This window comes from Phascolarctos cinereus, unplaced genomic scaffold, assembly GCF_003287225.1.
Source record: "Phascolarctos cinereus isolate Bilbo 61053 unplaced genomic scaffold, phaCin_HiC Scaffold_726;HRSCAF=1367, whole genome shotgun sequence".
In the NCBI taxonomy this organism is placed as follows: Eukaryota; Metazoa; Chordata; class Mammalia; order Diprotodontia; family Phascolarctidae; genus Phascolarctos; species Phascolarctos cinereus.
In genome coordinates this window covers 161,629,496-161,655,252 of record NW_027556098.1, presented here as the reverse complement: position 1 = coordinate 161,655,252, position 25,757 = coordinate 161,629,496, and positions in this window count along the sequence as shown.

Here is a 25,757-nt window from a genome sequence, read left to right as displayed (position 1 = left end):
AACATCATCTGTGTTTTGTTGCATTTTTATTTATTTTGTTAAGTATTTCCCAATTACATTTTAATCTGGGGAGCGGGGTGGAGAGGGAGGTAGAGTGAGAAGCTGTGTTTTTGTCATCTCTGTACTGGGCAATTCTCTCAGACTCTAAAGTTGCAGAGAAGGTAGAATCATTTGGTGTGTCACTTTGGGCTTTTCCTATCCCAAAGAAATTAACTAAGACCTGGGAAAGACCTTAAAAAGACTATCCTGGGCCATCCTCAGTTGTCCTGACTTTTGTCTTGCTACTGGACTTCACTGACAATGGAGGAGTCAGTGGGGCTGATGACTTTGCTTAGCTCTGCCTCACTTAAATCTAATTCACTTGCAAGTTGAGACATCACCCTCCTGATGTCATCGGTCCTCTTCAAGAACCAAGGATGAACAACAAGAGGTTGTCCTTATCCCTTTTCCTATTCCCTAACAAGCTACTGAATTAGGTAGTGCAAGTACTATTAAGACTCATTTGGGCAAAATTACAGAATTTCAGAGCTGGACCTTGGTGACCAGAGTCTGACCTCTTCCAGAAAAGGATCTCTCTTATAATAAACACTAACAAGTGATTACCTAGGCTTTGCCTGAAAATCTCCAGTGAGGGGAAATCCATTACATCCTCTCAAGATACCCCAAACCCAGGCAAGCATACCTAGTGCTAGGTGTGGCAGGAGCATGTTGGCCCTTCCCTTTATGGGTGTGCTGGTATGGTCAGTCCAGGCTCTGTGCACACCCATGACCCCAACCTAGTACAGAATAGGCCTAATTGTTAGCAGCTTATTCCTCATATCAAACCCAAATTTTCTTCTTTTTAACTATAACCATAACAGCCAGGGTGTTGTCTGAGAGGAAACTGACACCCACAAAAGGAGAGACCACATGTTTTCCAAACCCAGCAGTCTAGTATCAATTTAAAAGTTAATGGGCAACATTATTCCATTCGAGTGATTGAGCTCTTGGCTGCAAATCAGAGAATCAGACAACTATGGGCTGCATTTCTATTTCCTAAGATGAATAAATACATTAGCCATTTAATGTTAATGACCAAACACAATAAATAGAATTTACAGATAAAATCTGCATTAAAAGAACATTAGCATTGTGGATTGAAACCACAAAACTATGTAAATGACACTGCCAATCTAACTTGCCAGCTCCAGCTTTATCCACTGGTAAAGAGGGGGAACCTTCACCCTCTGCCCTTGAAGGACCTCAGCTGGGCAATCTGATATTTTTGCAGTAACCTATTGGTTGACCTGTCATTTTTTTCCCCAAAAATAAAAAGAAAATGGCAGGGGCCTGTTTCCCCTAGTAACTGTGATGAGAGTATACATCTGGCCTGTTTTGTGATTTGGGAGAGGACAGGGAAGAATATATTTGCTTTCATTTCCTGAAGAAAAAAAATTGGATCCACCCTTAGAGAATCTGACCTACCCTTAGTTTGGGAGCCTAAAGTTCCATCTCTTCCAGATTTCTCAACTAGCTTCTTCTCTTTGGCTGATTTCTTTCCTGTCTACCTGTTATCCTGATTGCATTGTACTGAATCAGTCACTACTGCTAAGTCAGTCCAAGTGACCTCATTGTTTCCCAACCTCTTGTCCTTTTCTGTATGTGTCAGTAGGGATTAACCTTTGAGTAGAAGTCAATCAACTAGTAGGTAAAGGAGGAGTTGAGATGGGGCACTAGCTCATCCTCTTTAAGAAAGGAGTACTTATCAGGATTGTCTTGCTTTTATCCTGGCCACTCACAATGGGCTTTTGCCTTGGGTGCTACAATAAACTCCTTTAAATTTTCTCTTCCTGAGTTTGCCTCATTATTGAGGACAAGGCCTGAAAAAGATTTTATTTTAGCAGTATAATTTATTGTCTAGATTTCTTTCTATAGGTTTGCTTATTTCTGTGATTAATGGGCATAATACTACTTGCTAAAGTTACTGCCTACTGAACATTTCCAGCTAGACATCCTACAGGCATTGAAATTCAACAGACCCAAAATAGAACTCATCATCTTTCTTACCAAACCCTCCCTTTCTCTTAACTGTTCTGTCTTTGTTGTGATTACCACCATCCTTGTAGTCAAGGAAGTATTCAATTTCAGTCATATTTGCCTCTTCCCTCACTTTAGTTCCATCTAATCAGTTGCTAAATCTTGTTTATTCTACTTCCCCAATACCTATTCTATGTATCCATTCTACTCATATAGCCACCACCTCAGTTCCAAACTTCCGAATGTCTCTTGGACTAGTACCATAAAATTGGTGCCTCTGTCTCAAGTCTCTCCCTTTTTCCAGTCTATCATCTACACAGCCGCCAAATTTTCTATTCCAAAAGTATAGGCTTGACCTTTCACCTCCCGGATTTAAAAACTCCCTATTGCTTTTGGAAGAAGATATAAACTCTTTTGACACTTGAAGTACCTTTATACTTTGACGTTTTGCAGTTCAGTCATGTTCTGACTCTGTGACGCCATTTGGAGTTTTTCTTGGCAAAGATACTGGAGTAGTTTGCCATTTCCTTCTCCAACTCATTTTACAGAGGAAGAAGAAACTGAGGCAAGTGACTTGCCTGTTATCATAGAGCTAGCAAGTATCTCAAGCCAGATATGAACTCAGAGAGATGTATTCCTGATTCCAGGCCCAGCACTCTCTCCACTGTGCCACCTAGCTGCCTCAGTTTAGCCCCAGGCTATCTTTCTAGGCAGATTACATATTTCTCTCTTATACATTCTATACTGTAGCCTAACCAGCCTGCTTGCTATTCTCCATAGGGCCCATTCCATCCCCTGCCTCCATGTCTTTGCTGTCTCCTATACCTGGAAAGATCTCCCTCCTCACCTCTGCCTCTTGGAACCCTTTGCTCTTTGCATCCCCAGTGCCTTGTTCTTGTTCATCCTTCATTCTCAAAGAGGTCCATGACATCAGGAAGTGAATTGGATTTTAAGTGAGGAAGGACTGTGCAGGGTCACCAGCCTCACTTTCTTCCCCCAAGCCATCTGGGTCCAGGGGCAAGATATGGATCAGAATTACAGGAGATGGCCCTGATCCAGTGGGAGGCCTTGGCCTTTTTAAGCCAAGATCTTTCAGAGTTCTCACTTTGACTGAGGCCGCTGGCATCCAGTGATTAAGACTGGTTAAGAAAAGAGCCAAAGAATGGCCACTTTCATCTAACAACAACAACAACAAAAAATCAATCTGGGAGGGGAAAACCCTTAGGGTTTCTGGCCAAAACAGAAACAATTACTATTTACATTTGCTCTGAGTCATTGGCCCAAATGTGACCACTAAGAGGTGCTTTGATCTGGGACCTATTGTTGGCCAATCAATGAGAGTCAAAGTGAATTGGGTTTAAGGCAGAGGTGGGGAACCTGTGGCCTGGAGGTCACTTGTGGCCCTCTAGGTCCTCAAGTGAGGCCCGGTGTTGGCATTCCCCATCCCACCTTCAATTCTGGCTCCAAGATTATTCATTGCTTTGGCTTGAATTCCTGGGTCATTTGGAGAGCACCTCTGGCACCCGAAATTGAAAACACAGAACAGAAATAAATGTTTTTTTGGAGCTGGAGTAAAAGAGAGGGAACAGGGGAAGGAAAATCCTTTCCTTCTCATGGGTTCAATTCATGGTGTTCATTTTGGGCTCAGTAGATTCCAGTTTTAAAGACACAGGAAACCACCAAAGGTTACCCCCAACCACAAGGTGGAGGGCACAGAAGCTTCCATGGTAGGCAATCTGGACATGTTCTACAAGCTTCTCAGGTTGCCTTCATGTCACACAAACTGAATGTGTACAAATATTCCCAGGTTACACCAGTCAGAGCATCCCCCTAGGGCCCCTGTAAACTGAAAGGCCCAATTTTGTCATGGATAAAGCCCCATATATAACACTGAACCTTTTTCAAAGGCATATTTACTTTAAAAATGATAAAACAAATGTACAAACTTACTCCCCCCCTTCCATGTATGGGAGGCATAACTCCACCAACTCCCTTTTTACCATCCTAGTCTCTGTGGAGGAAAAAAGTAAATAAGGTTCATAGCTTAGCTTGGTTCCTATAGAGCACATTCCCAGTACCAAATCTAAAACTCCATCGAGGCTACATGTGGCCTTCTAGGTCCTCAAGTGTGGCCCTTTGACTGAATCCAAACTTCACAGAACAAATCCCCTAAACAAAAGCATTTGTTCTTTAAAACTTGGTCTCAGTCAAAAGGATACACTTGAGGACTAGAAGGCCTCAAGGTCACAGGTTCCCCACCCCTGCCCTTGGCACTCTGGCTTCTCAGGGTTTCATGCTGTACTGGCTAGCTGTACTACCCTGTTGGCAATCCTGGCTCCAAGGTGATGGGAGTCAAACTCAGGTTCCATGAGGATTACCTCCAACATCTCAAAATAAGGATGAGAAACACAGAATAAAAACTAACACCCAAGCCATTTCTCAGATCAGAGTTTTAAAAAGGGGGAGGGGGAGGAGTAAGTGATGGAAAATCCTTCCTCTCACTAGTTGATTTCATAGTGTCACAGAATTGTTGCTAAAAAAACACAGGAGAAAGAGGGTGAAGAAAAGAACTCAGTTCAAAAGGGACTGAACACCTCAGTCTGGCCAGTTTTAAAGCTCCAGGAAGCCAATCAAAGGAAGCTATGAGGAACCACATAGTAGGGGATAAAGAGGTTTCCACTTTGGGTGTTGAGGGCCGATCTTAAGAGTCTGATAAGGGTTTAAGATCCAAGGCAGAGTTTGACCTCTGCCCAGGCTTTTACCCAAAAGGGCTCAATATTAAGTGGTACGGCTCTTCAATCCCTTCCTGATTAGGAGGTTCCTGAGACATTCCTTCTCACTCTTTGAACCTTAGATTTACACATTCACTCCTCTATGCAGGTGGCACCAAGGCACCTGAGAAAACCTTGGAAAATACAACTCAATCTAGGAACCCTGATAACGAGGAAATTCATGTTGTCACGTCCTCAGCAGATGTTCTGGGGAGTATCTCATGAGGACGACTCTTTGAAATTAGGCTAGATTTTCTCTATATATCCTGTACCCTCAGATGAATAAATTGAGTCAGTAATGCTGCTCTGCTGGCCCATGTCTCAAGTTATTTCACACCTCTCCATTCAGTGTACAATCTTGTTGCGGGCAACATTTGGGCAATCTGGACATGCTCCAAAAGACCCTAAAGGAGAAACTGGGCATCCCCAGACCGGCCCAGGTTACACTAGTTTGACACCAGTGGTAGAACTCTGAGAAGTGACTTACCTAGGAGTCAAACAGCCAATAGGCATCAGGGAGTCACTTGAACCCTTGGTTCCCTAATTAACAAGCCAATTCTCTATCCATCACACCACACTCTCAATTTGGGGGCATAGTTATTTTATTTGTAACCCAAAAAGTTGGAAACAAACCATAAGTCCAACAATCAGAAAATAGATAAATCATTTATGCCATATTAATGGATGAAATATTGTGATGCTGTTAAAAGATGTGAAGAATATAAGGAACTATATTAAATAACACAAAAGGTTAGGTTGTATACACATTGACCAAAACTATGTTAAAAAAAAATAAAACAAAGCCAAAGGCAGACAAGAGACTTAGAAAGGAACACATTTTGTTCATTTGTTTCTACTTTGTTAAATATCAAGGGTTTTATGTAAGATTTTATTCATTTAATATGTTTATTAGTTATTTGTTTTTTATTATGGTCATCAAGTTTATGATCATTTTAAAAATCTTTGTATCTACCCTAGCACATAAGCACCATAGTCTTCACATAATAACACTTAATAAATGTTTGTTGGATTAAATTGAATTTCTTGCCATTACCCTCAGGTCTCATCTCAGAATGACTACTGATTCTGACAATTCCTACAAGAGCAATACTTTGCAAACCAGAATGCAATTGTCCTTTGTTAGGAAAGAGCTTTCTCGTTTTCCTGCATAGCTTACCACCAACACACATATACATAAAGTCATTATTCCCCACTGCAAGTCTTCCAAGGTGGATGAGTTACGCGCTGATTTTATTCATTTTACTGCGTGTGTCATCTTGGGCAAGTCACTCAACTTTTGCAGGCCTTAGTTTCCTCACTGGTAAAATAAGGAGATCAGATGGGATGATCGCTAAGGTCCCTTTCAGCTCTAAATCTATGATCCTAATAACTGTTAAAAATAACAACAACTCTCTTCTATACAGCTGTTTTCCCACATCCCCTCCAGCATTTGTCATTTCCCTTTATTTGTCATCTTAGTGAGTCTGATGGGTGTGAGGTGGTATCCCAGAGTTGCTTTAACTTGCATTTCTGTAATTGTTAGTGATTTAGAGCATTTTTTCCAGTTATGATTTTAATAGAAATTGAGAGACAGGCATGATTTCTTTCTGTTTCTGGTAAGTACCAACTCACCAACCTCAAGTGGCTACTAAGTTCTATCCCAGAATCATAATAAAAAGGAAAAAGAACCTATACGTACAGAAAATATCCATAGCTGCTCTATAGAAAAGAATTGAAAACAATCTTTACATCCAACATTTGGAGAATAGAGGAATAAAATTGGGATAAGAATTGGCTTAGGTATTGGACCTGTGATATAGAGAAATACTGACCGAAGAAATTCCATTCAGCAATACAGGGCATCACCTTCTCTGGAACATATAGTCCAAGAGAATTTTCTAGAACAATGAGAGAGTTAAGTGACTTGCTTAGGATCACATATTTAATAGGAATCAGATATGAGACTTGTTTCCAGGTCTTGTGGTCTATGAGGACCATTGCCTCTCAGGAAATTGATGTAGTAAAGATCAACAAGAGCTAAGACACAGGGAAAACAAGGGTATATTTGGGGAATGGTGAATGTAGTATTCTATTTTGGCTCAAATGGAAGCTCATAGGCATTCCTAGAACAAAATGCCTATGCTTAGAATACTCTTATTTTGCAAAATAAAGCAAAAAAGTCCATTGGAAGCACAAAGTGAACTCCCTAAATGTCAGGCTTAGGAGTTCAGACTTTGTCCTGCAATGGTGAACAATTAAAGGGTCTTTGATCAGGACAGTGACACAATCAGATCTATAAATAGGTAACATGATCCAGGGAAAGGGGCTAACATTCTAGTTCTGTTACCAGGCAAATCACTTAGCTCTTGACCTCAGTTTCCTGTGTTGTAAAATGAAAGGATCAGACTATGTTACTTTTGATATGTCCTTCCAGCTCTACATTACACTATCACCCTATAGAAAATGTCAATCCCAATTTTTGTTTTCCATTCAACAATTGTTGGCTATATACAAATGTGCTGAAGAAAAAAAAAGTTAATAATGTACCTGCATTCACGGTAGCTAGGTGACACAGTAGAGGACCTGAGTTCAAATCCAGCCTCAGAATTACTGTGTGGCATTAATATGTTGGGCACTGTTCTAAGTACAAGGAATATAGAGAAGGGTACAGATAAGTTTTGCCATTGAGGTCACATTGTTTAAAATACCCTGGCGAAAAAGAAATCTGCCAATCATGTAGATCTGAGCTATTTCTAGTGGGCATAGAGATTTCTGAGGAGTCAGGAACTTCAAGACCTGAGCAACTCTGAACTAAAGATGGAATAAGGGCTAGAGAACTTCGGCCACTGTTCTTCTCTTTGAAGAGTTGAATGTCCAGTCTTGTTTTCTCCAGATACCAGTGTAGATGAAGATCTTATATGATTCATTACTCAAGGCTCTCTTACACACAAACCATGGCTTATAGCTCACACCACTGGGAGAAAAGGATTCCTACCTCTCAGAGTAGTTTCCATTACCAGATTAATGGCTATCAAAGTTTAGTTGTTTCTGCTTATCTTGTAGCAATTGAAGTCATTGACAAACTAGGCAAAATGGTGCTGTTCAAGAGCTAGGTCCTTGCAGCAGGGGCAACCACTGGTTTAATAGATAAGGTAGGATTATCCTACATGATATTGGAAGATTAGAAGACTGGAAACCTTAGCCTCTGACAAAGCTGCAGTCTAATCACGAAAGGCACTAACATCCAAGGAAGCTAGATAGGTGAGATCTTGAATTTATGTTTAACAATGGAGGTTTCCTGTACTCTAGTCAACTTATTAGATGAACAATCTCACATCACACAACTCAAAAGCAACTCTGGATGAAAGATAATGGATATGACTCTATCATCTCTTCAGTAGCAACTGGAGTCCAGTAATAAATGAGAAACTTCTTTTCAAATGTGAGATGGAGAATGGATGGCTTTAGAAGTCTGATGGTCTTTTAGTCAATCAAATGCCTACTAAAGATTCCATTCAGTCTGCTTATTATGGCCAGAGACTTCTAAAAATATGAACCCTAATAAAAAATTAAATTAAAAACTGGGGCAGCTAGGTGGTGCAGTGGATATAGCATCAGCCCTGGAGTTAGGAGGATGTAGGTTCAAATCTGGCCTTAGACCAAACATTTGACACTTATCAACTGTGTGATCCTGGGCAAGTCACTTAACCCCAATTGCCTAAAAAAAATAATAATAATTAAACTAAAAATATGAACCCCCCCTAGGGTCAGAAGGGCTCAGGGGAAGATTGTGTTGGATGACTCACTTTAGGTCTTCCAGAGCTGCTGCCTGTTCTAGGTCCTACTTGAAAAAGTCAGATTTCTGGGTGACTTCTTAAATGGGGGCCAACAGGATACTCAGGCAGGGACGTAGATTCTCCGAACCCGGAATTCAATATGACTCTGGTGTTTCTTTTTAGATTGTGAAGAAGTATGTGCTGGTAGCCTGTTCTGGGCTATGTCCATGATCATCTGGGTTCCCTCCATCCACTGTAGTCCCCAAAATATTATCACCATGCTGGTTGATTTGTTTTTATACTCAACACTTCAACTACCTCAACTTACCTCAACTGCCTCTCTCCTCTGGTTGGAAGGCTGGAGTGTAGATTGCTAAAGTCCTCCCAAAGCTTTCCTTTATAGAGGGCTTCAGAACCTTCCAGGGAATTCCATTTTCCCATCAACAATTTTGCTTGGTTTCAACTTCTCCGTGGAACATCATATGCCTCCCTCTCTACCAGGTATCACCTCTGTCTTCTCTTTGTGGTTTCCTTTTGTGTACTGTTTTTTCTCATTAGATTGCAAGCTCCTTGAGGACAAGGACTGTCTCTTTTTCTTCTTTGTATCCCCAGCACTCAGCACAGTGCCTGGAACATAATAAACACTTAATAAAAGTTTACTGAAATGAATTGAACATGAGTGAATAGGTTGGAACTTGGATTTTCTTAAGATTGATTCCCACCCCTCTTGTTCCTCATATGGACCACCATATGATTTAGGAATCTTGCCACTGTGGCCTCTCCTGGCCTAGCCAACATAGTGTTATCAGTGTAGTGGTAGATACCAGTGCTTTCAGGAAGTGGGGCCTCTTTCAGGTTTCTGGCCACCTTGCTTTGGAAGTATAAGGGAGAATTCAGGTAGCCTTAGGGAAGGAGGGTGAAGGTACACTGGATACCCTCTCAGGAGAAAACAAATAGCTCTTGACTGTTGTCAGCCATAAGATAATGAAAAAAAGGCATTAGTAAGGTCCACAAGCCCAAGACAATAACTCTGACTTGGGGCTTGGGCTACCTGGGCCACTACATTGACAAGGTCAGACATGGCCTCAACAATCATTGGGCCAACTTTTTTCAGCCCCTATATTTGACTTTAAATCATGAGGTACCATCTGTGTTCATTATCAGTGACACAGAAATTATTGTGAGGAAGTTGGGTGTGGCACACTTATACTTTTGGTCTCTTATTTCTATCACTAAGGGGGAAATTACTTTCATTCATTCCTCCTTAAATTTGGTATGCTCTGGTGTTAACTATACCGAATAATCTTAGGCAACTCCAAGGTTTCCTATATGAACATTGCTTTAAGTATCTATACAGGTACCAATTCCCAAGAAGAGTTGGGCCTTCAAAACTCCTTTGGAAATTTGTGTGTCCCAATGTACCTACTGGAGATCCTTAAGTATGAAAATAACCTGGCTACTAGTATCTTGCACCTCTTATATTTAAGTGTGATTGGACCTGTTAGGGGACACTTCAGGCTTGTGTGAGGTTTGAAAGACAGTTATTGCCCCAGGACTAGATTTCATGGCATAGTCTTTAATAGTATCCCTAATAGGCTGGCAATTAATTGCTTCCTTATCAATTCCATGTTCCATGAGCAGTACACTCAAAACTCCTTTTGAGAAAGGATATCTTTATAGTCTATGTATCTAGTCTAATCTAGTTCTGACATAAACAGATCCTTAATTTGCACAAGAAGCCATATTTACCCTTGCATCTAAATTGATATCCCATTTGACTTTTAGAAATAGGTCTATCCTCCCCTGTATGGCATTGTGGAAGCAAGATGAGACTCTACCCAAGAGGTGGAATCTAATTGTCCCCAGTGTAACCCAATAGAAGGTCCCTGGGTTGGGGTGAGGGGCCAGGAGGGAACAGCATAGATCCATTCTACTGCACACTTCTATTTTACCCTCTCCTTTACATACCCCCAACTTAGAATTGGTTGCCACTAAAACTCATCTGCAGGGGGCTAGAGAGGCACAATTCCTCATCTTATTCCTAAAAAAGGACAAAGACCCCATCAAGGAACTCCAACTGATTTAATGGGTTTTTACAAAGGTCAGTCTTTTGTTAGTCACCAAGCTCATGAAACTCTGCCACGGTGGGGCTCCAAATTGGCTCCACTGACCCATATACCCTCAGCACATACCATTCCAGAGACTTAACCAGTTTTTGTTTAAATTTCTCCTTTAGCCTCCTAAATTCTTTGGTAGTGAAATCCTGCCTACCTTTTGAGCTCCCTATAGAGGTAATAATAGGGAAATCCTGAGACCTTCTTACAGCCAGGCAAATTTTCAGTTCTTGTCCTCAATTCTACTCCCTTTATCTTTCTTTATAACTTTGATGTCAGTGGGATTCAATACATTTTCCATCCTGACCTCTGCATCTGAGACTATGCTTCCCACCACCTGTCAGGTCCCTATCCCTCTGGCCCTTTTACTTGTGTTTTAACTAAGTCCATCAGTTGCCTCTCTTTCTTTAGAGCACAGTCCTTAAAAAAAAAAAAAAAGACAGGTGGTCTGCCTATAATTGCTGAATGGGCAAGAACAGTTGGTTTGGGGTTTTTTTTATATTTTTAATTTATCTATAATAACAATTATAATCTATATCTATAATAATAGACAATAAGTGAGGAATACTCACCTAGGCACTATCTTTATCCTTCATGTTGCCAGCTTTGCTTTTTTACCCAAAGGCTAATCTCTTCAGGTCAGTAGAGAAATCCCTTTTTATGTCCTATTGAGAGGGCTTACCTATAATAGATGTATGCTGCCAGGCCTGGGATCAGGTCAGGTATGGATGGAGCCTTTCCTTTGCATTGACCTTCCCTTATTTCAACCATGAGACCCAGGCATTCACATTCATCTATCTCGACAACTTACCACATATTGTAGGCCAGATATGACTCAGGTTTGGAATAAATTGAGACACGCATAGATCATGGAACAGTTAGCAAAATGAAGCTTACTTAGACGTAGCATCAAAAGCTGATTCATCAATAATACAGTAAGGATTCAGTCTGGTGCAGCTTGGTTAGCTCTAGATTTGCCATGTGACACACCAGTATCAATGTTAGAGCTCATGACTCCACTGCACTGGCTTTTGTACTTAGGCCACCAGAAAATGGTATCAAAAGTTCAAGTCTTAGTCCCCTGGGCCAATTAAATAACGAGGATACATTCAATACTTTTTATGAAAAAAAAAAAAGTAGTCTAGGCTATGTGGCAGGGAGCCTAATAGATTTTACTCCTAAAAAACCATATAAACTCACTCATTTAACTCCAGTGGCTTCCTACGAGGTCTAGAATCAAATATTATTTCACTTTTATCTCATTCCTTTTAATTTCCATATTTTATCCATTTTGCAATGCACATAATTACTGTGTGGTTGTTCATATATATAACTTATAAATAAGAAATTATGCACGTATTTGGAGAACATGCCCCCAAACTTTTTAGTAATATGTAAGGATGTGTTGATCAAGAAGTTTGGAGACTAGTGTAGTTGAAACCCTCCCTAGATCTCCCTCATACTCCAAAACTACCCTTATTTTCAAATTCTTCTTCCCTTCAAAATTCTCATATAATACAGCTGATATCATCATTAAGAGGCAAGGGACACAAGAGCTGTCATGTAAAAGTTTCAGAGTTAAGATTAATGGGTGGAAGTTACAGGGTGGCAGATTTCAGTTCAATATGAAGAAAAGACCTCCTAACTATTAGAGCTGTCCAAAAGTGGAACAGACCGATTTGACAAGTGTTGAATATTACCAAATGTATTAAGGCAAAGACTGAAATATCATTTGCCAGATATATTGCAGGGGGGATTCCTTCATTGGAAAGGAGGCTGGACTCTGTGATCTCTAAGGTCCTTTTGAAACAAATGGTCTATATTGAGATTTATTCACATTAAAATATGAGTGATTGTTAGCCTGAAATTAATATGTTTTATCTGGGGTAATTCCAGGGAAGGATTGAAAAGTCAGCCAGTAAACATTTATTAAGCACCTGCTATATGGCAGGCACTCTGCTAAACAATGAGGATAACAAAAAAAAAAAAGGAAAAAAGACTGTCCCTATTCTTTAGGAGCTCACAATCTAAAGAGGGAGACAATAGGCAAACAACTATGTAAATATCTATATACACACATGTACATACAAGTGCATTTATGTATTATGTATGTGTATTGAGGACAGGTTTCCTGCATTAAGTGAGATTTTAGTTGAAACTTGAAGGAAGCTAGGAAGCCAGGAGGCAGAGATGAGAAAAGAAAGCATTTTGGCTATGAGGGGGACAGTCAGTAAAAATGACTAGAGTGGGGAGATGGAATGTTGCATGGAAGAGAGCAAGGAGGTCAGTTTCACTGGATCACAGAGTATGTGTGAGAATGTAAGGTGGAAGCAGACTATTACATCTTCCTGGATAACATCAACAAGGAGATGGCAATAGGTTGGGCTATAGCAGAGGAGAGAACAATGAATATATGCATGTATTAATGAATGAATAAACATTTATGAAGTACTCACTTTATAGGCAATGTGCTAAGTTCTTGAGATACCAATATCAAATGACACATTTCCTGCCCTCCTACTGCTTTTATCCTAATAGGAGGAGTAAACATTCATGAGAGCAGTGATTGGGAATGGAAGTGCCTAGAGGGTCCATCAGGGAATCACTTGAGAAGCTCTTTCCAGGAAATCAATGGAGAGAAAGTGGAGAATGGGGAAGGGTCAGACACATACAGGGTAGAGGGTAAGATCCCACAGTAGACAGCTTTATGAGATGTGAAATGTGGCCAAAGAGGGAGCAAGTCAGGTTCTAGAGCAGGAAGAATAGCAGCTCTTGGCCTTCATTTGAATATGAATTCAGGGAAAGGTGTGTAATTCTGTATAGGTATGTAAAATGCTATGATAATTTGAGGAAAGCTTTGCAAGGGAGGAATATCCTTATAACTTCCAGAATTGTATCTTAGCTGGTCTAGTTATCTTCCAGGAAGTTAGGAAAATAATGGGGAAAAATGTGCCTTTTTATTTTACTAAGAACAGGTACAATTTATTGTTTCCTTCTTTTAACAGCAGCAAGGTGGCATAGTGGATGGAGGACAAGATTTGGAGTTAGAAGACCTGAGTTCTACTTTTACTTCTGATACTTAATAGCTCTGTGAACCTGGGGAAATCATTTAATCTCTTTCAGCCTTTCCTCCTCTATAAAATGGGTATAATTATAGTACAACTAATTGAATTCTACTGTGTAACAAAGAAAAACAATTTAATCAAAACATCAAATAAAATGGACAATATCTGATAAAGTATACAATAAGATTGCCATGAGGCTCAAACATGAGAACGTATATAAAGTGCTATATAAATGCTAAGTATCATCATCATCATCATCAGGGTCTATTCTTTAGAGCAGAGATTTTAAACAGGACACCCCTCTGCCACATCTGGTCCACAACACCCCTTTTCCCCCACTGAGGCTTGAACCTCAAGTAATTGCAAATTGTAAAATTTACAATTAACATAAAAATGTAATTGCAAATTGTAATGTAATTGGAAAATATTTAACATAATAAAGAAAAATACAATAAATGAAAGATAATCTTACATTTTAAAACTAAAACATGTGGCCCTCCGGGATCTTTATGTAATCTTCAGGGATCCCCTTTACTTTTTGAGTTTGTGTGATACCCCAGCCTTAGAGGAATGAAGCAGTCTGTAGATGAAAAAGGATCAGGCATTTTTCTTTGTTTTGATAATCATTTAAACTCAATTGAGCCCCAATAAGGGCCAATAACCTGAATTAATCTTTTTCTCTCTGAGTGAACTAAAAACACCCCTTCCTGTGTCAGCAAATTCCAGGACCAGATGGAACTGACCAGCATTCTTCCTGTTTGTCATCACTAAGACCAGGATGCCTGGGACCAGACACCATCTTGAATAATGGCATTCTTGTTAATCTTGGTCTATAATTTCAATTGATACTTTTACATTCTCCTATTTTATTGTATTTACAACCTATTCAATTAAGAAAATTCCTTTCCCATGCTATATGTTAAAAAAAAAAAAGCATACGGAGGCTATATTTTTTTTTGTAACAGACATCCTGAGTCTGATCACTCTAAACTGTATAAAACCTCTCTCATTTTGCTTAATCTTGGAGTCAGAATCATGTTCTGGCTTCCATGTTGACATGATTCACTAGCTAAAAGGGAATAAACTATATAATATATAAACTATATATATATATATATATATATATATATATATATATATATATATATATATATAAAAACTATATCACCTAACTTGTTTGCCTTCTTTAACCAAACTTTCAGGTTGACACTTTTTAAAAAATTCTCAGGTTACAGGGGTATCTCTTTTGTTCATCAGAGGGCAAATTTTCTACATAATCTTTTTTACATACAGCCCACTCTCCATTTCTGGTTAATTTGGTACAGAGAAGTACATATATCTTAGGCTCATTGCAGCAGAAAGTAAATTTGAAATGCTTCCCGAATATATGCTGTTTTTCCCAAGCTGGAGTACCTATAATGCATACACTCCAGAGTTACAAAAAGACTATACAAATTTCCCCAAAATCAATACACCTGACTTTGCCTGGCCTAATACTCTGGTTCGGAGAGCTCACCACTCTAATCAAATGTCTTGCTGAAATATTACTTTTCATGACAGGGATTATGCTTTAACAAGCACAGGAGAAATGAAGAACACTGAACTTTGCGACTAAAAACAAAGTTGTCTCCTGTTAAGACACAGTATTCAAAGTTGTATCATACACAAACTTTTAAAATGAAAAACACACAAAACTTCTCTCCCAGTTCAGATCATCATATAGTTCTGGTATGCCAATATATAAGTCCCTCTCCCAGTCCTATACAATAGTGCTTAGCACAATAAAGAATATAAAGACAGAAAAAGATGCTGCTCCTGCCCTAAAGGGGGCAGTTGAAAGGAATGAACATGAAATAATTTGAGAATGATATAAAGCATTCTATTCCTTCACTGATGATTTTTACATATACATTGCAGTTATTTCTGGAAAGTTAAGCCACTACTGATTGAACTGTACCTTGTAACAAAGAAAAACAATTTATCAAAAATGCCCAATGCAGTGGATCATATCTGACAATGTAAACAACATGTAATAACTAGTATTTGTAGCACATAATTTTAACAACATTAAGGCTGGCAAAGTGCTTTACATATGTTAACTCATTTACTGAGGCAGAATATAATCAAATTTCCACAAGTAAGACATCAAAAGGAAGAGAGATCAGAGTGTCAAAGTCATCAGGGTGTATTTCATGAAGGAGGGAAGAATGGAGATGGGTAGGCTCTCTACAGGTAGGGTGGAGGGAGATAGGTATCCTAGGCAAAAAAACAGTAAAGGCATAAAAGTGGAAATAAGCTTGCACAGATTAACCTAAATGGAATAGTGGTCACATGTTGACAAGTACAACTAGGCCCCTACTAGTGTGAATAATGAATTCACTGAGATGATCATACTATATATAGTATGATAAACAGTATCCAAATTTGCACTATTTGAAGAAGTACATAATATATGGTTTTTGGTTCCAGTTAAATGGAAATATATAGCACAAACTCATTGAGAACACTGCATGGGAGTACATGCAGAGGTTTCCAAAGTAGGTGATACCACCCTATGGGAGGTCCTGGTACAATCCAGGGTGGCAGTAGTAACCTTGAACGCAATTGGGGAGTGCTGAATAAAAACAAAGGGGACAGTAGAAGCATAAGGAAAGAAGAGAAGAAAAATTTTAAAAATAATTCATACATGTTTCATCTGTCATGTAACAGAGTTAAAGTTGTAGTGATTACATTATATTCCAAATAAACAAAAAATTCAAGTTATAACCAATCAGTGGGCAAGCCCACTGACAGGTCTTAACAAGCAAGTGTTGACAGGTGAGCATGTTGCACACTGTCAGGAAGTCCAGCATGCAATGGCAGGAATATGTGCATATAATGACTTGTTTACAACATAATACTATACAGTTACATGAGGCAATATTGCATCATAAAAATTTCAACGTATACACAAGACACAGTAGTCAAAGATTATAGTAATCTACTGTTCAATAAACCCAAAGACTTCAAAATTCTGGGATAAGTATTCACTATTTGAAAAAAACTGCTGGGAAAACTGGAAAAGAGTATGGCAGAAATTGGGCATACACCAACATCTTACACCAGATACCAAAATAAAGTCAAAATGGGTACACGATTTAGATATAAAGGTTGATACTACAGGCAAATCAGAGGGGCAAAGAATAATTTATCTGTCATATTCATGGAGAACAGAAGAATTTATGACCAAACAAGAGATAGAGAACATTATGAAATGCAAAATGGATAATTTTGATTACATTAAACTGAAAAGTTTTTGCACAAAGCCAATGCAATCAAGATTAAAAGGGAAGCAGAAAACTGGGAAAGAATTTTTACAACTTGTGTCTCTAGTAAAGGTCTCATTTCTAAAATATATAAAGAAATGAATCAAATTTATAAGAATACAAGTCATTTCCTAATTGATAAATAGTCAAAGGATATGAACAGGCAGTTTTCAGATGAAGAAATTAAAGTTATCTATAGTCATATGAAAAAATGCTCTAAATCACTATTGATTAGACAAATGCAAATCAAAACAACACTGAGGTACCTACCTATCATACCTATCAGATTGGCTAGCATGACAAAACAGGAAAATGACCAATGCTGGAGAAGATGTGGGAAAATTGGAACACTAATGCATTGTTGGTGGAGTTGTGAACTGATCCAACCAACTAATCAGCCAAATTACTGGAGAGTAATTTGGGACTATGCTCAAAGAGCTATAAAAATGTGCATGCCCTTCACCCAGTAATACCACTTCTAACTCTGTATCCAAAGAGATCATACAAATGAGAAAAGGACCCCCATGTACAAATATATTTGTAGCAGCTCTTTTTGTGATGGCCAAGAATTGGAAGTTGAGAGGATGCCCATCAATTGGGGAATGGCTGAGCAAGTTGTGGTATATGAATGTAATGGAACACTATTATGCTATAAGAAATGACAAACAGGTAGAGTTCAGAAAAACTTGCAAAGATTTGAATGAACTGATGCCGAGTCCAGTGAGCAGAAGCAGGAGCACATTGTACATAGTAATAGCCACGTTGTGCAAAGACTAACTTTGATAGACTTATCTCTTCTTAGCAGTGCAAGGATCTAAGACAACTCCAAAGGATTCATGATGGATAATGCTGTCCATATCCAGAAGAAGAACTATGGAGTCTGAATGCAGATTGAAGCATATTTGCTCTCTCTTTTTTCTTTTTTTTTGTTTCTTCTTTCTCGTGATTTCTCCCATTGTTTCTATTTCTCTTTACAACATGACTAATGTGAAAATCTGTTCCATATGAATGTATATGTAGAGCCTGTATCAAATTGCATGCTATCTTTGGGTGGGGAGACATGGGGAGAAAATTTGGAGCTCAAAATCTCATGGAAGTGAATGTTGAAAGCTAAAAATAATTTTAAAAACAGATATTACAAAAAAAATTGAAGAAAATGCAACATCTTACTTATCAGACTTATGGATAGGTAGACAATTTACAAATAAACAAAAGATAGCAAAATTCAGTGTAAAACTGATAATTTCAATTATATTAAATTTAAAAAAAAAGTTTTGTACAAATAAAACAAATACAGCCAAGATCAGAAGGAAGGCAGAAAATTGGAGAAAAATTTTTATAGACAGGTTCTCGTTTAAAGATCTCATATCTCAACTATGTAAACAACTTTGTAAAATGTATTAAAATATGAGTCACTTCCTAGTTGAGAAATGGTCAAAGGATATGAACAAGCAGTTTTTAGATAAAGAAATCAAAGCAGTTTAGTCATATGACAAAACACTCTATATCATTATTGATTAGAGAAATGTAAATAAAAACAACCTTGAGGTATCATTTTATACCTGTCAGATTGGCTAAAATGATTGAAGGGGAAAGCAACAAATATTGGAGGGGATATGGAAAAATTGGGACACTAATTCATTGTTGGTGGAATTATGAACTCATCCAACCATTTTGGAGAGCAATCTGGAATTATGCCCAAAGAGTTATTAAACTGCCTTAACCCTTTGACCTAGCAATATCATTGCTAGGTCCATTTCACAAGATCATTAGGGAAAAAGGAAAGGAACCTATGTATTCTAAAATATTTACAGCAGCTCTGTTTGTGGTAGCAAAGAACTAGAACTTGCAAGGATGTTCATCAATTGGGGAATGGCTGAACAAGTTGAGGTATATGATTGTGATGGAATACTTCTGTGCTGTAGGAAATGATGAGCTTGATGATCTTAGAAAAATATAAAAAAGACTTGCACTAAATAATGAAGAGCAAAACGAGCAGAACCAAGAGAACATTATACACAGTAACAACAATATCATTTTAAAACAACTTTGAGTGAATAAGTCATTTTGACTATTGTAAATATCCAAATGTATTACAAAAGACTGTTGAAGGAAGATGCTCTCTGCATCCAGAGAAGGAACTGATAAATGAAATATGCATAGAGTGATTTTTATGTGTGTGTGTGTGTGTATGTGTACATATGTATACGCGCGCGCACACACACACACACACACACACACACACACACACACACATTTGTGTCTAATGGTAGCCATCTCTAGGGCAGAGGTTGGGGGGAAGAAAAAGGAAAAAAAAGAAATTTACGTGATAATTTTATTATACATTTAAAAGTAATATCAAGTTGAACATAATAGATTTGTAGGTTTGTGTGCAAACTTTTTTTATTACGCTATTTTATGGAAATATTTGTTTTATTCCATAAATTAAAATAAAATAAAAAATTGATCCTCTATCTCTTTGTTTCTTCAAGGTTTTAGTATATATAATCGCTTGCTAATATTCATTACCAGGATTCATTTATACTCCTGGAGCAGGGATTTTTTTTTCTTTTGTTAACTCTTTAATGGCTTATTTAATTATTCTTTCTGATATATTCTTGAAGATGTCTATATCTACTTTAATTAACTGGGATGTTTAATTTTTTATGTATTCAATTATTTTTAAAATATTCTTTGTTTTAACAGTATAAAATTGAATATGGAAAGTAATAAAAATACTTTTTATTTATACTTTAATATGAATTTATCTTTTTTATTTTGGTACTATGATTTCGCTTTACTTTTTTCTTTAACAGGTTAACCAAAGATAGTTGAATTTATTGCTCTTTTCAAAGAAGTCAGTTTTTAGTATTATTATTTCTATAATCTTTTTTGTTTTAACTTAATCTGTTTTTCCTCTACTTTTTTTGCAACTATGGCATATACTTCAACTTCTCATTCTTACCCTTTATAATCAATTTATTTCCAAATCTACAGTGTCCATGGGCTCCAGGTTAAGAATTTTTGATATAGTATTTTTAGTTTCAGAAGGCACTTTCTTTATAACAGTCTTGTCAGGTGAATTTTATTCCCATGTAAAGATTAGGAAACTGAGACTCGGAGAGATTAACTGACTTGTCCATGATCACGCAGCTAGTTAATGCAGACACAGAATTTTGAACCCATCAGTTGGGGAATGGCTGAGCAATTTGTGGTATATGAATGTAATGGAATATTATTGTGCTTTAAAAAATGATGAACAGGTAGACTTCAGAAAAACCTGGAAAGGCTTATATGAACTGATACTGAGTGAAGTGACCAGAACCAGGAGAACATTGTACACAGTAACAGCCACACTGTGTGATGACTAATTTTGATAGACTTATCTCCTCTTAGCTATGTAAGGATCTAAGACAGCTCCAAAAGGTTCATGATTGAAAAGGTTGCCTACATCCAGAAAGAAGAACTATGGCATCTGAATGCAGGTCGAAAAGCATGATCATTCTGCAAGTGCCTAAATACCAGACTGTCTATATTTGCTCTTGTCTTGGCTCCAGGTGATTCTATTCAAAGAAAAAAAGGCAAAAAAAAAAATCCCAACTGATTATTTCTTCTTTAAATGCCAATGCATGACGGAAAGGGATAAAACTTAAAAGCCAAGACACAGGCAGTCAAATCTTCCTCATTGTTCACATCACTGATACCAAGATGGAAAAAAATGAACTACTATCTCCAAAGTTACCTCTGATCTCTTACTCGTCAAGTTTCATGGCCTTTCTCAATCCTCATCCTTCTTGATTTGTCTATGGGACTTGATAGTTAACTGCCTCTTCTGCTGACCATAGTCTCTCCTCCCTGGCTTTCATGAGACTATTCTCTTGATGATGCTACTCTCTAGGTGCTTTTCCTACCTGCCTGACAGCTCCTTATCAATCTTTCCTAATCCTCCTTAATTCTAGTACAGTCCTTCAGTGGATTAGCTCCACTTTATCCTGTATATATCTTGTTCATACATAGTTGTTTGCACATTGTCTCCCCCATTTGGCTGTAAGTTCTTTGAAGACCAGAGATTGTCGTTTTTCCTTTCTTTGTTCCCCAGCCATAGCACCATGCCTGGTACATAGAACGTATTTTAATAAATGTCTATTGACTAAGTGTATATCAGGCCCCCTAACTGTGACATATCTGAAGGCTCTGTCTTAGACCCTCTTGTCTTCTACTGCATAGTCTCTTCCTTTGTGACCTCATCAGCTCTCAAGGGTTTAAATATCATCTCTATGTAGATGGCTAACACCTCCACATGCAATTAATCTCTCTCCTGAGGCACAAGACATTTTGAATCAGAGGTCCTGTAGACATCTTAAACTTAGATCTCAAACTGAACTCATTATCTATTCCTCTCCATGCCCTTTTGTGTCAGGGGCCCCACATCCTTCTGCACGTAGAAAATGAAATTATATCTCCCTCCTCTCTAAGCCTTTTCTGTTCAGAGCATCACCAGAGTCTTCCAGTCATGCAGGTTCACGACCCCCATGCTCTTCAGCACTTTGCTCTCAAATCATCCCATCTGTGCAACCAGTTGCCAAATCTTGTTATTTCTGCCTTGATAATATTTCTTGCAATTGTCCCCCCATCCTACACAACTTAACCCTAGTTGAGGCCCTTATCTTTTATAACCTGGTCTACTCTGACAGCTTCCTAATTAATTTCTCTGCCTCAAGTTTCATCCTGTTTCAATCTATTTTCTGCATTGCTGCCAAAGTGATTGTTCTAAAGCTCAAAGGTCCAACCATGTCACTCCTCTATTCAATAAACTCCCTATTACTGGGAGTTTATTGGCTCCCTATCATTTTTAGGATCAAATATAAACTCCTTAAGCTTGGCATTTAAAGTCTTTCACAACCTGGCTCCACTCTACCTTACAAACTTTAATGCATATTATTCACTTTCACACAGCCTACAATACAGCCAAACTGGCCTTACCATTTCTTATACATGGGACTCCGACTCCTGCCTCCATGCCTTTGCTCTAGTTTTCCACATGCCTGGAATGCACTCCCTCCTTTTTCTCTTAGAATCCTTAGTTTCCTGCAAAGCTCAACTCAAGTGCTACCTTCTACATGAAAGTTCTTGATTCCCATAGCTGTTGGTGCCTTCCCCACAGATGACCTTATTTCTATTTTGAATGTCTTATATATAGCTATACATGTATATTTTGCCTTATCCATCTATAGACTGTAAGCTCTCTGAGGGCAAGGAATGTTGGGAATGCTTCACTTTTGTCTTTGTGTCTGCAGTGCCTGAACACGATGCCTGGGATAGAGTTGGAGCTTAATAAGACCTTAACAGATTGATATTGGAAAATGTAATCCTTATTCCACCATAACATGCCTTAAATGGTATCTAATAAAGCAAAAGAAAGCCTGGCAATTATGATGATTTGTCATCATGAAATATTTGATAATTGTTAGTTATGATGCACGAATTGCAAACCTGAAGATGAATGAAATGGCCATCATTAATATTGTGGTAAATAGTAGGTTACTCTCAGTAAATTAACTCAAAATGGGAAATGCATGAATTCTCTCAAGGGGACCAGATTTTTATTGGCCTCTTAAAATGTATTGTAAATTCCCTTATTAAAGGATAATGACAGTATTAGGTATAAAAGACAGTGAGAGGAATATGTTGCCAGAATGAGGAAAGTCACAGCAGTTGTGCTTAACAGCAAGTTGTGAAATCATTTCTGCATATAATGTTCCTTTTGATTCAATTGTTCTTCCAGGACTCTTGAGAAGAACAAGGAAGAAAAATCATTATTACCAAGAAGCAGCCATGGTGTAATGGAAAGACGACTGAGCTTCCATGACATACAGAGGTTCTAGAACTGTTTCCATCGCAGCCTTACTATATGACTTCAGGCAAGATCTTCAACCTCTCTGTGTCTTAATTTCCCCTTTGATCAAAGGTGTCAAAACACACTGACTTGCAAAATGGGAAATTTTAAAAATAAAAGCACAATACAACTTAGATAACGTTAATATGTTTTTTCTAAGTCAATATGTGGCCCATAGGGATCCTTACGTACAGTTTATTGGCTCTCAGTTTGTATTTGAGATTGACATCACTGCTTAGGGCAGTTAGAAGGCATATAGAGTGACTGGCCTGGCGTTAGGAAGACTCATCTCTCTGAGACCCTTACTACCCGATTGGCGCTGGGCAAGTCATTTAATCCTGTTTGCCTCAGTTTTTTCATCTGTAAAATGAACTGGAGAAGGAAACTCAAACCATTCCAGTATCTTTGCAAGAAAACCCCACATGACCCCACTCCTCACTCAACAAATTCCAGTGGCTCCCTATCACCTCCACTATGAAATATAATATTTTTTCAACATTCAGTCCTTCATAATCTGTCTCCTTCACCTTTCTATTTTTCTTTTAGTTCCCTCACCTTTCTAGTCTTCTTACACCTTACTATCCTCCTCACCCCCAACCACATACCCCGTGATCAAGTGGCATTGGACTCCTTGCTATTCTTCCCACAACATACTCCATTTCTCAGCTCTAGGCAATTTCACTAGCTGCACTCCATGACCGAAATATTCTCCTTCTTCATCTATGCCTCCTACCTTGTCGAGCATCCTTCAAGTCTCAGCCAAAATCCCACCACCTACAAGAGGCCTTTCCTGATCCCTCTTAATTCTTTATGTCTGTTGATTATCTCCAACATAATAAACATATTTCTACATAGTTGTTTGAATAGTCTCCCCTGTTAGACTGTGAGCTCCCTTAAAGCAGTGACTGTATTTCATATTTCTTTCTATTCCCAGCCTTAGCACGGCACTGGCACAGAGCAGGTACTTGATAAATGTTTGTTGATTAACTGATTAAAATCATAGCCTTTTAAAATTTTCAAAATCTTCCCCCCACCCCCACCCCCAGACTTTCTGGTCTCATTTGCCCCATCCTGCACCTACAATTGATTCCTTTATACTGAAATGCATTTGTGATATATTGATCTGGATTTTCACTGTCAAGGCCTACATATCCTGTGTGACAAGCTGTCTAAATCTTTTCCATGAGTTTTCCCATTAGGGGTCTTCACAAAAGGGTAAAGCCTTCTTTGCTTTCTTTTGATATCATGAAGATACAAGTGGAACACTTGGGCTGTCCATCTACTGTGTCTCACTCTTACCATGTTACCTGCCAATCTTCATTTCCTACCATACAATTCCTGATGGTATCTTTTACTCTATTATTCTTCAGAGTTCTTCATTGGTTACATGATGGCAACCTGCGCACACCCACCATGTAACTCTCCATTGCCCTCTTATATTTTCAGTTCTTTGGAGGCTGCTATGCTTCATGACTCCAGGCATACAATAATGTTAGAATTAAAAGAAGAGCTTTTTTTTTTTTGAGGCAATCAAGGTTAAGTGACTTGCCTAAAGGTCACACAGCTAGTAATATATCATGTATATGAGGCTGGATTTGAACTCAAGTCCTTCTGACTCCAGGACCAGGGCTCTATTCACTGTGCCACAAGCTGCCCCCAAGAAGAGCTTTTATTTTGGGGAAAGCTTTGGGTTGTTAAAGGAGCTTTGTAATTTCCTTAAAGAAACCCAGTCTGCTCTCTTCGTACTGTTTAGTTCTGGGCCCAACCTATTGTCCATTTGTACTGCCTTTCACAAATATGCATGTGATCGACAAACTTTATATGTTATGAATTGTAATAGAAAAGGAGAAAAATATGTTTTTAAATGATTCTGAGGCTTTAAGCTTAAGTGACTACAAGAAGGTAGGGCCCTAAAAAGAAATAGTAACATTGGAAAGAGGGATGGATTTAGGGCTCATTATGATGAGCTTAGTATTAGACCTGTTGAGCTTGGAAATGAGAGACCAGAGCTCTGGGGAGCAGTTGGGAATTAAGATTTTAGGGGCTACTTACACCAAAGTGAGCATTGAACCAGTGGAAGAAGATTAATATCATCAAGGAAAAGGGTATATAAAGACAAGTAGATTGGGCAAAGTCAGAGCCTTGAGGGACACCCACAAGTGGGCAGGAGAAAAAAAACAGGAAAGAAGACTAACAGGGAACAATCAGAGAGGTACCAGGAGAGAGAAGCATCCCATAAAGGAAAAGAGGAGAGCATCAGGAATTGAGGTGAAGGGGAGGAAGAAGGAAGGGATCAACAGTGCCAAACGGAGAAAATTCATAGACCATGAAGTCTAAGGATCCAATCATGGCTCCACCATTTATTAGCCATGTGACTGCAGGCCAAGAATTTAACTTTTTTGCTCTTTATATTTAAAATGAGGATAAGAATGCCTTATTATCTATTCCAGAGAGCGATTGTGAGATTATACCTATAAAAAATGTTGTGCTAACTACATGTAAGGTACTACTGTTATACCGTAAGTAAGATGGAGGCATTCGATTGTGACATTCATTCAGGCATTTTAAAGTGCTAAATATTTTAGATTTATTTTTCTTGCTTCAATTTATCTAATTCTCAGCAATCAAAATTAATTATCATTGCATTTTTTCCATTCTCTACTAAGCTGGGGAGAAAAGTGTTGGGTTTTTTTTCCATGTGTGATAGTCACTCAGACATCATTATGTAATAGACTTTATATACATTTCCACATCTTGTCTCCTAAATTGTGTCTAAATTGTTGCTAATTAAGCTAAGAAATATTTTTATACATT